General features: G+C 44.8%; 1 long non-coding RNA gene across 1 annotated transcript in view; it reads left to right on the top strand.

Moving 5' to 3' along the window:
• LOC142768396 (uncharacterized) overlaps window positions 1–12,542 on the top strand; it is a 41,024-nt gene extending 28,482 nt beyond the window's left edge. The window contains exon 2 of the long non-coding RNA XR_012885271.1: window positions 11,663–12,542. This is a non-coding gene — a long non-coding RNA (uncharacterized LOC142768396). The remainder of the gene's footprint in view (window positions 1–11,662) is intronic.
• Window positions 12,543–14,702: the final 2,160 nt, after the last annotated feature.

The raw sequence follows: 14,702 nt of genomic DNA, 5'->3' as shown, positions 1-14,702 counted from the left end.
ATTCATGAACATATACTGACGGAACGAAGAGATGCGGGATCTCAGGCCTCTCGCGTTCCACTGCATTATCGACGCTTGTCGGACCTCGTTGCGGAAGGAGAAAATTGGTCGAGCCATGGTTGCTACTGGAGACTTGCAAATACTGGACTTAGAGCATCCAGTACTTGTAGTGCACTCTGAGCGAGTGGAGACTTCAGGCTGCTGCACAGCTTTCGCATGGCATCCAGCAGTGTTCGGAACATTCTGATGACTTCTGTGTCCTCCTCAGGCAGCTTGTCAGCGGCTGGCTGGAGTGATGTGACTGTCGATGTGCGCTTGGGATTTGCAGGTGGCTGTGATTTCGGCAATGAAGGCCAAACTGATTCATCTGCAACTGTGCAGCTCGTTGTTTTGTTGACCGCGCTGGCCGCCTTAGGTCTGGGAGGCAAGGGCGGTGGAAGAGAAGGGTGGTGGAGTGGTGCTTTCGATGTAGCGTCTGCGGCGTTCTTTGATGAACTGCGGCGACGGTGACGCCTCTTTCGGACGGTCCTGGCAGCCTCTCGATGCGACGAATTGTCTCTGACCATTTGTTTCAATACCGCTATTTCTCTTCGGATTTTGGGGCATTCTTTTGACGAAGCTTCATGTGACCCATGACAATTCGAGCATTTGAGGGTAGTTGCTTCGCAGTCATCCACAGAATGGGCTTCCGCGCAACGAGGACACACCGTCCTATTTTCGCATACGCTTCTCACGTGGCCCATCTTCATGCACTTATAACACTGTAAGGGCTTCGGTATGAAAGGTCGCACTGAATGCCGAAAATGGCCCACCTTTACGTGTGAAGGAAGAGTGTCGCCCTTGAACATGATCTTCAAGCAGCGTGAGTTTCCCAAACGGACAACTTTTGCAATGACGCTGGCTTCATTTACCGGTTTTACCAGAACATCGAAGTCGGAGCTGGGAATGGCAGTATCCACATCGTAGATGACTCCAGTGACGACGTTAGAGCTCACAGGAATGTAGGAGCGAACTTTCATTCCCCCCAACTCGTTGACGTTGCGCAGTACATTAAGTGCCGCAGCATGCAAAACGTCGATGGCCAATACGTTCTTACGCGTGTTCACTCTGATGTCTGTGATCTCGTTTGGCACGAGTCCTTCCAGCATCACCGAAACAGATTGCCTGTTGAGGCGCTTCATGTTACCGTCCGGTACCTCAGGGACAAAAAGGATAGTGCTTGTCACGGGTCTCCTTGGCACTCTGTCATTCAACGTACTCGATGACGAAGATGTTCTGACGTTCCGCCTCTTCGCTTTACGGCTCAGCACCAGCTTAAAATCGTCGTCGTCAGAAGGCTCTTCGCTGCTCATTGAGTAACCAAGAGTGCCCTCGCTGTCGTAGTCGCTGTAGAGTCCCGTACGCTTCCTGGATGCAGCCACCGCCGACGCCGCCGTAACTGGCGGACGTCCGTGGGGGTCCACGTCCATCACCGACGGACACGGATGTGATAATCGCGAAGTTCACTTAAAATTAGGTGAAAAAAGAGAGCACCTACTGAAACTGCGATCTGCTAAGCAATCACTTCCAAAAGCGAGAGATTGCGCAAAGGTCTTTCGGCTTATCTTCTGATCAATGAAATGGGTTTACAGCAAACAATTTTGCTTTTTAAGAGAGAGAAAGCGTCGAACCAAACGCTGTATTGGTATATTGTTACGGTGCTGGGCCGCCGACCAGAAGTCGTTGCCTCGAGCCTTGCTGCGGCGGCCTCATCTTGATGCAGGCATAAGGCTTTCAAGTGCTTGTAGTGTGCAAAGTCAGTGCGTGCTGGCGAACACCAGGACGTGTAAATTTCTGCTGCTCTTCATTACGGGGTGTCCTATTATCGTGTCATGGTTTTTCAATGTAAAGCCACTGAAGTGCACCGTAGCTAAGATTGCTCCGCTAGGGTTAACAGCAATCGCAGTTGTTTTCGAAACGTCTCACAAGACCTCTCGCAGCTGAAAATATTGAATGAGTTCATAATGAACTCATGCAATTATTTTCACTATGGATTTGCCTTGTGGCCATACTTTCAATAAACTCACGCTCTGGTATGGCATATATCCTGTATGTGCGGTACGGGTTGCTTTCTTCATTCAATCCTTCGCACGCTCAGTTTGACAGGGGCATGCTGGTGGTAAAATGCCTGTTGTTTTACCTCTATTAGACATAATACTTAGTAGCCAGAGCTTCTCATCATACAAAAGTAATCAGAAGATTTTTTTTCTTTGGCTCTATGCGTCCAATGCTTCCGAGCCCTCGTTTGTATTTCTGCACCACACGGTACCTTTTTTACTAGGAAGAATATGCGCAGAAAGCCACTAATGATGTATGCTAGAACGCTTCGTCTTTGTGACAAAGTTATCCTCAATATAGTGAAGCGAGCAGCATACGATTGAGGCCAATGGTGACCCTGTTGAAAGGAGGGGCGTGATGCACTGAAAACAAAAAAAAAAGCGCTACATGTAACTACATGCACCATAAAGTGCTACATAAAGCTGGTACGTTGGTGGCGAGTGAAAAACCATGGCTGCAGGCGTGAAAGAATGCGCATGCGCACTATGATATCTTCACAACATACGCGCAACGTTAGACAACGCGGCGACACAGTTACATGTGATTGTGGTCGCCATTCGCACGTATCGACCTAATTTTCCTACCGGTGTACATAAAGAAATTATTTAATCATGTCAAGTTCATCTCAGTGGTATTCTTGAAGCGTAGGAGGTTAGACAAAGATCTCGCAGGTTTCATTGTATGTGTGTTGTAAACAAAATCTGCAATACTTGTGTAAGTATGATGAGATTTTAATAATTTCGCAGTAAGCTGAATAATAAAACAAGCATTCGTAATTTGTAGATGGATTCAATTAATCAAGTCTTTTTGAAGATTGTTTATTCATGCAAATGAACTCTTTATTTGGACCAGTTCTGTATCTCCGTACAAAAACCGCAAAAGTGAACAGCAAGTTGGCTTTGCCGCCTAAAGTAAGTGCTTGCAGTGGTGCACGCTCTACAGGCCAACCGACGAGAAGAGCAATGCGCGTGCAATAGCGTAGGAGTACCTTCGATGTCACGAACAACAAGCTAACACTACTACTACTACTTCTACTACTTCTACTACTACTACAACTACTACTACTACTACTACTACTACTACTACTACTACTACTACTACTACTACTACTACTACTACTACTATTCTTAATATTAGGCAGTCGGATCCAATCCCGGCAGCGGCGGCTGCGTTTTCCACGGAGGCGAAAATGCTGTTGGCCCATGTGCTCATTTGGGTTGCGCGTTAAAAAGCCCAGGTGCGAAAACATTTCGGAGCTATTGGCTAAGGTGTCTATCACAATCGATAGATTTCGGGAAGATGAGCCCCTTAAACATAATAATAATAATAATAATAATAATAATAATAATAATAATAATAATAATAATAATAATAATAATAATAATAATAATAATAATAATAATAATAATAATAATACATTTTTATTAATATTACTAACAATAACAACACAAGAGGACGAGGCTGCTGGCGGGCGGGGGGGGGGGGGAGTTGATGGTTTGTGCGACAATGGTACCATCGCATGGGGACTGCATTCGGTTAAGGGTAAATAATATTGTAGTTTTTGTTGAATGCAGCTAACGCTACGATTTTTTAAAATGCATGCCTTCTGGCTACAGCTACATCGCGTGGCGTAGCACGTGAGCACATTTAGTTCAAGCAATGACAAGCAGCGCTCCACAAAAGCCACTAAAGACCACCGACAGCTATCTAGCCCACGTTATCACCGCGTGTCGAGAACGCTTTCACACTCACCATCACCCTCACTGACAGTAGTGACGCACTTCATGTAACGCGCTCTAATTGCAGTGAGCTATACATCAAAACTAATTAAACTGAATACAGGTGCAGTCAAATCTGCAGACAGAAATAATCACATGGTGGTAAGGCTATGGAAGCAAACCTTGCAGAAATTCAGAAAGAATTCACGTAGAGACACAGATATAAAAATATTCATAATAGCTAGCGTTTAACTTTACAGAATAACCTTATAACTATGAAAGATGCCGTAATGGAGGGCTTCAGATGGTTTCACCACCTGGTGTTATTTAACGTGCACTGAACACGCACCGTACACAGATTTCTTGAATTTCGCCTTCATTGAAGTGAGACCGCCAGGACTGTAATCGAACGCGGGACCTTTGAGTTAGCAGCCGAGCACCACAACAACGCCTAATCACGGTGGATAGAGGGAGAGAAAGACAGGCAGTTTTAGATAGGCTGTTAGAAGAGCTAGCATAGTACTACGTCAAAAAAAGACCGAGGAAAGACATAGACAAAGAGTAGTGTTTTGTGTGCCAGTATTGCTTTACCAACAAGCCCCCCCCCCCCCCCTTGCCCCGCCGCGGTGGTCTAGTGGCTAAGGTACTCGGCTTCTGACCCGCAGGTCGCGGGTTCGATTCCCGGCTGCGGCGGCTGCATTTCCGATGGAGGCGGAAATGTTGTAGGCCCGTGTACTCAGATTTGGGTGCACGTTAAAGAACCCCAGGTGGTCAAAATTTCCGGAGCCCTCCACTACGGCGTCTCTCATAATCATATGGTGGTTTTGGGACGTTAAACCCCACAAATCAATCAATCAATCAACAAGCCCCCCCCCCCCCCCGCATGCTACTGTCAGCCAGAGAGCAATAAAGGAGGACACAGATATACCATCGCCCACACTATAGACATAGTAGTGTAGTGAGAACAGACCCTTTAAGAAATTCAGCAGTGCCGCCATAGCGAGAGACACACAGCTATTGTTTATCCATAGCTGTAAAACCTCTCTGTGCTTAAGAGACGACTGCTTTTAGGTATTGTTAACGTGAAACATTTTCACTATGTGACAATTTGCACACGTTTGAGGGAGCAAGCTGTTTTCCTAGTTGTGTTGACTTGCGCTTGGGAGAGAGAAATGTACACTGAGATATTGATAATTTGAATTATCTTAATGCTGTGTTGGAGTCAAACTTCAATTTGCAGTGTACTGTTAAGTTTGATCACTTTGCTGAATGCACAACCATGCTTTACATGCAGCTTTTGGCATAGTCTTTCAAAAGAGCAATTGCTCTTCGCTTTTCTCAAAAAAGATCGATCCGCTTACGTTCGGGTTCGCTTACCGAAATCTGCTTACCGATCCGCTTACCGAAATCGAGATGCATGGGTGAGATGCTTTAAGAATTATGACGTGCTGAAGCATGAATAATGCCACGATCTCGTCGCGTACGTCATCAAACACTTCCTGCCAGGCATTGGTGCATATCCACGTGTATGTGCCACTGGTGTGAGGTCATATGCTGCAGGTGATTGACAGTACTTACTAAGGAACGACGACAACACATTCGGCAATAATGGGGCGTAAGCACTAAAAAAAACCTGACATCAGCAGCGTTGGCCTGACGAATGCGAATAACAAATGTCAGATTCCCAGCAGAAATCAAACACCAACATTCTACGTGGAAAACAAGTATTCTACGACAGAACCAGGTCTGGTCACTTAACTACTTCTCAAATAGGTCCCTATGTTGGTGAAACGTGAATTGAGGATGCACTGCTGCTCCCCAGCTCCAATTTTATAAACACTACATATGTACTGTTGTGATACAGCCATCATGTTGGGTTAACGTCAATTACAGTTAGGTGCCATTGCCTAAAGTTCAATAAAGAGACAGTGTTCAGGGCTACCACCTATCCGAGCCTCATGCTTTATATCAGCCTATTGATTCTTGTCTTGCTAACACTGATGTTTCTGTTCACATCATTTCGCAAGTGCAAAGAACTGGTTATATAATAATCTAGAACTCTGCTACATATGTCTCTGCATGCATTATTTGTGGATATATTCAGCGTCAGTTCACAACGTATCGCTAAATAAAAAAATAATATATGGTCTCCTTCTAGCAGCGCTCTTCACATAACGTCGATTTTCAAGATGTGTGAGATCTGCCTAGTTCTTAAAAATTATTTTAGGGACTTGCGTGGCTCACGCCTTGCACGGCGACCGCTGGAGTATACACCAGTGTTGCCAGTGTACACTTCTCTGGTCGTCCTGCAAGGTCGCCATTCCGGTCACCTCTCCAGTGATTTCAACAACGCCCACTTGATGGCGCGCCGCCACCCAAGGCTTCGCTATTCAGTGGCCCACGCACTCGCCTCCTTGAGGCTACTTCAACTTCGTTCTCGTGGCTTTCTAGGCACGGTACCACGTGAAAGGTTCCTACGATGAGTGCTACGTAGCGGTACCGACGTTGTCCCAAGCCACTTAACTCCTAACTTCAACTTTGTTGAAGAACGCCACATAGCTCGTCGTGTGCCATTTGTGAGCATCAGCCTTCAGGCATTTGACTCACGGCAGTGGCCACTATGACATACACGGCCATGTAGTTGACGTGCCCGTCAACGTATCCAACACTGTGGAGTGCCAGCATTGGAACGTACCGACAATGCTGCCTTCGACGCACACATTGTGCGCCGGCTCGTTTATAAGCATTTCTAGAGAAACGATCTCGCCAAGATTTGCCCGATGCACCTCCGAGCAAGCTCCTATAACATCGATCACTTTTTGGATATGGCATGGAATTTCGCTTGTGTTTTAAAGGGCTTTTCTTAGTTGAACCAACGCTTAACTTCTGGTTGGCTACAGGTGAATTACAGTAGACCTCTTAAAAATACAAATTTTTATGCTGCTAGCGCCGTGAAATGATTTATTGCCGTTAAATCTCCGAGCAAGGTTATTTTACTGTGATATTTTAGTATACGTAATATGGAATTGAACTGGCATGGTATAGATCGAATTGAGATTTCCTTTGACAGCGGATTCTTGAGGGACCGTAAAACTACCGTGTACGATTACCACCACGGGTTATCTTCGTGAAGCAGGCACCGAAGCAGCGCACATCTTTGGTGAACGTCGATTGGATGTAATTTAACCCGACAGGCACGAGAGAACTCAATTTTAAGCGAAAATAAAAAAAACAGGCTGCCACTTCACTGAACGATGAAAATTGAAGCTTTCATTTTATGCTGGTTGGCGTGCGCACTTGGTGAGTGGTCTGTGCCGTCACTTAAGTGCCTTCTCGCTAGACACGTGGTGCACTTATAAAGGAACTCTCTATCTTTTTTTTAAATTTAGGAAGCTTCTACTTGGACAAAGCGTATCGCAAAAAAGTTAGCACTTCGCTTCGGCGAAAGTATATAAACCTCGTTCAGTAAGGCGAAACGTTCGAATCAATATGCACGCCTAACAAATGGGTATGTGACAGCCTGCGTAAGGGCTGGTCAAGTTTAAAAGATGTGAGTGCACTTCAAATGGCAAAGATATTGTGCTGATTACCAATTGGAAAGATATCTTCGATGGAATTGTCTCCTTGAGTCTTCTTAAAAAATATTTCCCAACTGTCGGAAAAGCGAACGCAAAGTGCCCACCGTAAAATGCGCTTTTTTGTTTAAAAAAAAGCGTGCAGAAGAATCTATTGCGTTTTCGCTTGCCAGCGAGCATGTGGAGGCTTTAGGCATTTCTAACAGCAGATAAAGCTATTCTGGAGCAGCTTCCTTGTGCTAAGTGATGATGCTTTCTCAGTAGCCTAACTTATGAGGTTGATTAAATTAGGTGAGGTTCGGCAAACTGAGATGGTTTGCGTAGTCGTATACTTATCTCGAAAACGAATCATTGCGTGCAACAGCTCACGCAATTTTCGAGTTCAAATCCGCAGCTGCTGTTTAAAAGAAATCACATGTTTAAAAAGCAGGAAAAGCGCACGGTCTTGGTGTTCCTAAAATTCGTACAATAAATAAATCGAAAATGCGGCGGCGTATTCATGCTCGGATTCATTAGTTTCAGACAGCGTGCATTGAAATCTTCTCGCAATTTAGAGCATGCCTTCCTGCTCAGTTCACGTTTCGCGGAGGATGTGGTCTTAGAGCACAATGTTTTTTGTGTTCTCAGCAAGGAACGGGCGTAGATACAAAGCAGGCAATGCAATTGTCGTGCGTAGTTGTTGCACGGGAACCTAAATTACCACCTTTTCTAATCAAGCACTGATTATAAAAGAAAAATTATACTGATCATAAATAGAATATACTATACAGTAGGAGTGTGAATGTGAGCAAAAAATACTTCTTCGCCCGTCACATCTTGCTGGTGCGGGTACTCCAACACCACATGGCCATGACAATTAAAAAGGCTATTTTGAAAAGATTCCACAAACATAGATATTTTTGATACTTTGAGATATATTTAATGGCAACCTCGCATATATTTACACGCAGAAATCTTGCGCTCCATGCCCGCATATTAGACAGCGTGCTCACCTTTGGGTGCACGTTAAAAAACTCCAGGTGGTCAAAATTTCTGGATCCCTCCACTACGTCGTCTCTCATAATCATATGGTGGTTTTGGGACGTTAAACACCACATATCAATCAATGCGCACTTTTTGCATCCAGCATGAACTGACCAGGAAGGTACACTCTAAATTGCTAGAACAGATAAATTCACGTGGTCTGAAAAGTAGTGAATCAGAACATGAAAACGCCATCAAATTTCAGATTTATTTACTGTACAACTTTTACATGCGCCACGAACGTGCGTTTGCTCTGATTCTTATCCACGTGATTTCTTTTGAGCAGCAGCTGCGAATTCAAGCTCGACTGCTGCGTAAGCTGTCACACAAAATGCTTCATTGTCGAGATAAGTATACGACAAAGAAGGCCATGGGCGCGCGGGACAACGTAACCACAAGCGAAACGTGGCGAAAACGGGATGCCAAGAGAGTGCATTCGACTCGCTGGTGATGCAGACTGGAAACAGAAATTTACTAGTGAAACCGACGTTTGCCCTATCTATCGTTAAGTGCAACACTTATATCATTCTGATCGGTTGGCGGCGCTGACGTTAGTCGAAGCGAGCCGAGGTCATGCGTCAGAGCGTTCGAGTTAAAGGAACTGATGGCTGTACATAGAGAGGCGGAGGCATTTTCACCTCCATCAAAAATGCCTCCGACGCAAGTGGGATTGAGCCTTTGACCTTCGAAAAAGAAGGCGAGTGGCGCCTGCGTCTCCATCGCTACTGAGGTGGCTTGCTACTATTCATAAAATAAGCACTGCCTTTTTCAAAGCTTCTATCTTTCATCTCTGTTGTTATCTTCATGGAAATGCTCAAGTAATAACAAATGGTCGCATTTCATTCGTTTAAAGTAATAAAAACACAAAATAAACGGCCACACCGCTCTGCGTACATGCTTCTTCAGCAAACCCTGCGAGACCTGCCCCGCATGACAAACCGAGATTTCGTTGATTCGTTGCACGCAACGCGGTGACCAAACACGAGCAGGGCAGGTCACATTTACCGGGCGACAACATCACAGACACGGCTCCACTATTCGGACAGCTGCCCACTGTTGTCTCAGAGGCATTATGCAACGGACTGGGGCAAACCCCTCCGGCTTTGCCGGAAATGAGCCTTGTACTTCCAGAGCACAGCGAAGGCTCGCCAGCAGCCCACGCTTAGGATATCCGGCAACGCGAGACTCTGGGTCTTCAAATATGAGGATATCTCATGACCGAATGCATGGGCTCCGGGCTGAGACCGAAAGACGTGAAAAAGTGAGGAAAGCGGAAACTCTCGGCACTCTTTGCAACGATCGTGACATCAGTATTGGTGGCGTTCTCCTAATTGTCGTTTTCGCCGTTGGGATCTCCATTCTTTCTTCTCTTCCATGGTTGGTTCCTTCTCAGGGTTGCAATATGAACTAGAGCGCCAGTATCTTTTCTTTATTACTATAGCCTTTGAGCTTGGAGGGCATTATATAGAAGGGGATTACTTAGGACTGAAGTATACTTTAACAATTAGGTCATACATGAATTAAAAAGACATACTATAAATTCAATGCAGACATTATTTCACAAACAACAATAACACCCAGAATATCGTTTTTTAGGAGCGAAGCTCCTTAAGGCGTGGGCTGTGCGTCCCCTGTATGTAGCCACCTCTCGTTCAGTTCTTGCAGTGTTCACTAGATGGCGGTACTTGTAGCTGACGGCATTAAGTATTACGCTAGCCACCGCCCGATCTAAAGGGTACAGCCATATCCATCCGTCCATCCGTCCATCCGTCCGTCCATCCATCCATCCATCCATCCATCCATCCATCCGTCCGTCCGTCCGTCCGTCCGTCCGTCCGTCCGTCCGTCCGTCCGTCCGTCCGTCCGTCCATCCATCCATCCATCCGTCCATCCATCCATCCATCCGTCCATCCATCCATCCATCCATCCATCCATCCGTCCGTCCGTCCGTCCATCCATCCATCCATCCATCCAAAAGATGCAAGATGTTATAAACTAGACGGCGGTACGTGTAGTTGATTATGAAAGATGCGAGGTGTTATAAAATAGGAATGATGCCACATATGGCGCGTGTCATCGTTCGATATAGTGCGGCGACGTACGCTAGGGGGAGCGTTGCAATAAAATCGAGTGGGCAAAATGTACGGAGGATTCATGGTTTACCAGGTTTACCTCCGGAGCTTCGCCCACTCATCATCATTCACTTCGTGGATGTGGCGGCACTTTTTTTAGGTTTTCGGATTTCTGAAATGAACACAGTCAAACAGCCCTTGAAGTAAAACATACAGTGCAGTGATTTGTTAAACAGTTTTATCGCATTCAAAAAACGAGTAGAACGCTAACTGAAAAGACTGATAATTGAAGATAGTGGCCATGTTATATAACAGTGATTTCTATGGATCTACTGATAGTGCAAGAGGCTAATTCCTATATTTTTAAGTGTAAGCAAAAATTCATTTGACTTTACCGACAGGATCTAACCTAGACTAGATTTTGGTCTGGGAGTACAACAATAGGTTGCGAAACTGGCAGGATACTGTGGTAAAGGGCGTGAAAAAAAGATAAGAGGGCGAAAGAAAAAGTTCTATATCTTCTTTTTTTTGGAGGGGGGGGGGACTGCATTGCGTCAATATTGATTTAATCAAACAAGGCAGAGGTTGAGGAGAAAGTGGAACTTGGATGATTGATGCATTGATATGTGAGGTTTAACGTCCCAAAACCACAATTTGATTATGAGAGACGCTGTAGTGGACGGCTCCGAAAACTTCCACGACCACCAGGGGTTCTTTAACGTGCGCCAAAATCTGAGCACACGGGCCTACAGCATTTCCGCCTTTAGCGAAAATGCAGCTACTGCAGCCGAGATTCGATCCCGCGACCTGCTGACCAGCAGCCGAGTGTTTTAACAAGTAGACCACCACGGCGGGGTGAGCCGGTTAGCACGTGGATGGCAAAGTCCCTTTTTCGCTAATGGAACGAGGGAGAAAATTAGGGGGTAGCATTGCATAGTGTGAAAGCAAGCAAGCAAGCAAGCAAGCTAGAAAGAATATAAGGAGGTAATAGTGAAACGAAGAAGGAAAGAAAGCAAGAAGGGGAGAAAAAACGTTAAAAGGAAAGAGATCAAAAAAGAAAAAGAGAAATGAAAGAAATAAAGCAGTAAAGAAGGAAAAAAGAAAGAAAAGCAAGAAACAATGGAAGTGCTAGGTCACAGACTCTCATGCCTAACTTCGCTTTTCCCGTTCTCTCCAGGGGCCAAGATCCGACTTCTTGACGCCTTGCTGTGAGATGCCGGCATCGTTTGCAAGCCAGCGTACGATAAGCAATAGGAAGCAGCAGCAATCGAAAACCCAAGCGTAAGCGTGCTTCTCAGCCCTAGTTATGAGAGTTCAGCTGAACTAAGCCCTTTACACTTGCGCGCGCTTATCGAACCGCGTCAGCCGGTAAACAATAAATCGTTGAGAGCAGGGGATGCCATTCGTTTCTCCAAGAACCGAAAAGGAATTTCCGGTAAGCAGAAGAGGCATTCTCTGGAGCGTTTCAGAAGATCTTGATGCTTGCTACCCGTGATTGTGATTGCAATGACGGAAACTGGACGTCAAGAACAACGGAGAAGTTGTACGTTATTCCGTCTCCAGTAACTGGCAATAATCCAATTTAGAACGTTGGATTCTATCGGGGTTGCCGACACCTGTCAGTTAGGTGAAATTGCGGAATGCTGTCTAACTGTGTGAGCTCAACCTCAAGCAATACTTAGTTATTCAAACCCTTTTTTTTTTATTCTCAAGCACGTTCATATGAAAAAAAAAACCCTTTCAATGTGCATGGATTTCATAGCGATCTCCGCCTTTCAACCTGATTCCTTTCCAGCGACCCGTGGCAGACGAATGAAACGAAATAAAGCAAGAAGAAAAATAACCTACAGGAAGACACCTTCCTCAGTTCGTTGGTACATTATTACGAGGGAACAAACAGCGATGGACCCTTTAAGTGACAGAACGACTGACAGTAAGCTGAAGAAGGAACCACTGCTTTATTACTTGGAAATGCAAAACAAAAGCTTCACGCAGATAACCGAGAAAAATGAACCAGCGGGTATTCCCGTTTAAAAACAAAGGTGGATATTTTGGAATGGTATCGGCTCTCACATTTTCTAACGGAGTGAGGATTGTTGGCAAGTGACGCACAACTTCACGCACAACTCGAATCCCACGCGAACACAAAAAGAGGTTTCTTGCGAGTGCTGTGATACCATTTTTTTCAGTTTTGGTGCAATATTTCCTTACTTTTCACATACTCGTACATACGTTGACAGCCACTCAAAAAAAAAAAAAAGAAAGAGCCCGCAAGAAATCACTAAAAAAGCAACCATTCTACCTTGGCATATGTTCAGATTAGAAAAGTACTCCCCTACCAGGAAGCGGTGTAGCTCGCTTTCTGGTTGTTTTTTTTTTTGTAAATGTGGTTCACTTTAGAAATAGTTTGCAATTTTCCAGATTGATGAGAGTTGTTGGATGCGTTAGGTTGTGACATCGTCTCGCAAAAGGAAGCTGTTAATTTAATCAAAATTGAGGATCAACGATCAGCTGAACTTTGCTTCTGCACTTTAGCAGATCCCGTGATGGCGAAACAAGAATACTTCAGTGAACATTCAAAAACAAAAAAGGGTAAGAGCAAATGTACAACGTGTTGCAGTCTTCATTCACGTCGCGGTGTTAATTGAGTTTACTTAAAAATAACGGAGTGCGAGGTTCAAACTTCATAAACACTCGAAGGTTCAGTTTTGGACATGTACTCCCAGTAACCATTCTGAAGCACTTTAAAAAACGCTTTAGGTGCGTATGATACAGCTTCTCCTAATTTGCTCAAAAAACGAAGACACCAGATAAAAGAAATAAAACGTCTTTACGGGAGTCCTGATACAAGTACCTACTACAAAGATGCTTAAGCTTACGTGTCCACTTACAGCCAGAAACGTGTCTGCGGCAGTATTAACTACAGTGGCGATGCTTCGCGCAGCCGGATAATGAAGTAATACCAGCTCACGTAAATGTTATAAGACTCCTGTACCAGCGCTGTCGGTGCTCTGTTTCGCAGACTGGGAAGGAAGCACTTATAGTGAAAGTAAGTGCTACTGTTTCCATAGTTTTGCTTTGTAACGTTAAATCTTGCGAGCTCACGTTGAATTCTGCGATGCCGCACTTAGTGCTTGGGCTCACGTTGAGCACTTTGCGAGTGGTCTTCGGGAGTCGGTGGAAAGAGAGGCTAAAAGTGCAGGGAAGGGCAGTGGGCGTATGTTTTTTTTTTTCTTGTCGACTGTCGATGGTGTCTGCACGCTTTTACGTGCAAGGTGTACGTGCTGACGTTATCGAGTCTTACGGTCTCCCGTGTGCTGCTTCTTATTGTTCTTTTTTTCGCTTATCAAGAACGTTTTCCTGAGTAAAACTACTTTCATATTTTGCGCATTATGTCCAGTAGTCATGAGAATTCACTTCCTGGGGTCACTTATAGTCAGGGTGACGACAACTCGCAGTGACGTAGGCCACTGTAGCATGGACACACATGCTTGGCAATCTTTCGCATACCTGGCTATTTCTTCATTCAACTTCATATACTCTATGATCAGCAGGAACAGATACCTGTACAAACTTTGAAAGCTATCATCGCATTATTGGTCACCACAATGGTAAAAGTCACTCTGCCCATCGCTTTAATAGGCTAAGTTGTTACAAAACAAATTATAGTCTACACATTTGCCTTTTCCAAAGCATGCGGATATACTTAGAGATAACCAGCAGCATGAATTTCGCACATCTGATGTACGTGTGTTATGTTTCTTAATTATCACCTCCCGTGAGCTAGTATGTGCTTGACCTTTTACTCACACGTTGCAACTGGTGAAACAATGGAACTTTCAAAATAATAACCACATTCAAGTACCCCTGCCGACAGTACTTTTAAGTGTATTTTTATGTTTTCGTGCCAGCTTTCATGCCTGTGCCCGCATGTAATGAACAGAGATAGCCGATAAAGGTGGCACAATAGCTAGGAAGCGAAGTTGTGCAACAAGCTGAGCCTCTGAACGTGAAGAATAACACGTACGTGTAAATACACCTTGTCCCCCACGAATGCAATAAGAGCATCAGCCATAACGCTGCTGGAAGCCATCGGAATAGTAATTGAAGAGCAGTAATCCTTGCAGCAATTCTACATGCAAAAACTCACCCTGCAATCGTCGCAAGTAGCTGAAGAATGCTGCAGCAGCTTTGTTTAGCAGTAAACTAGAGGAATC

This window comes from Rhipicephalus microplus, chromosome 8, assembly GCF_043290135.1.
Source record: "Rhipicephalus microplus isolate Deutch F79 chromosome 8, USDA_Rmic, whole genome shotgun sequence".
NCBI classification, from domain to species: domain Eukaryota; kingdom Metazoa; phylum Arthropoda; class Arachnida; order Ixodida; family Ixodidae; genus Rhipicephalus; species Rhipicephalus microplus.
The sequence above is the reverse complement of the archived record's forward strand: the minus strand, read 5'-3'. Positions and strand labels throughout refer to the sequence as shown.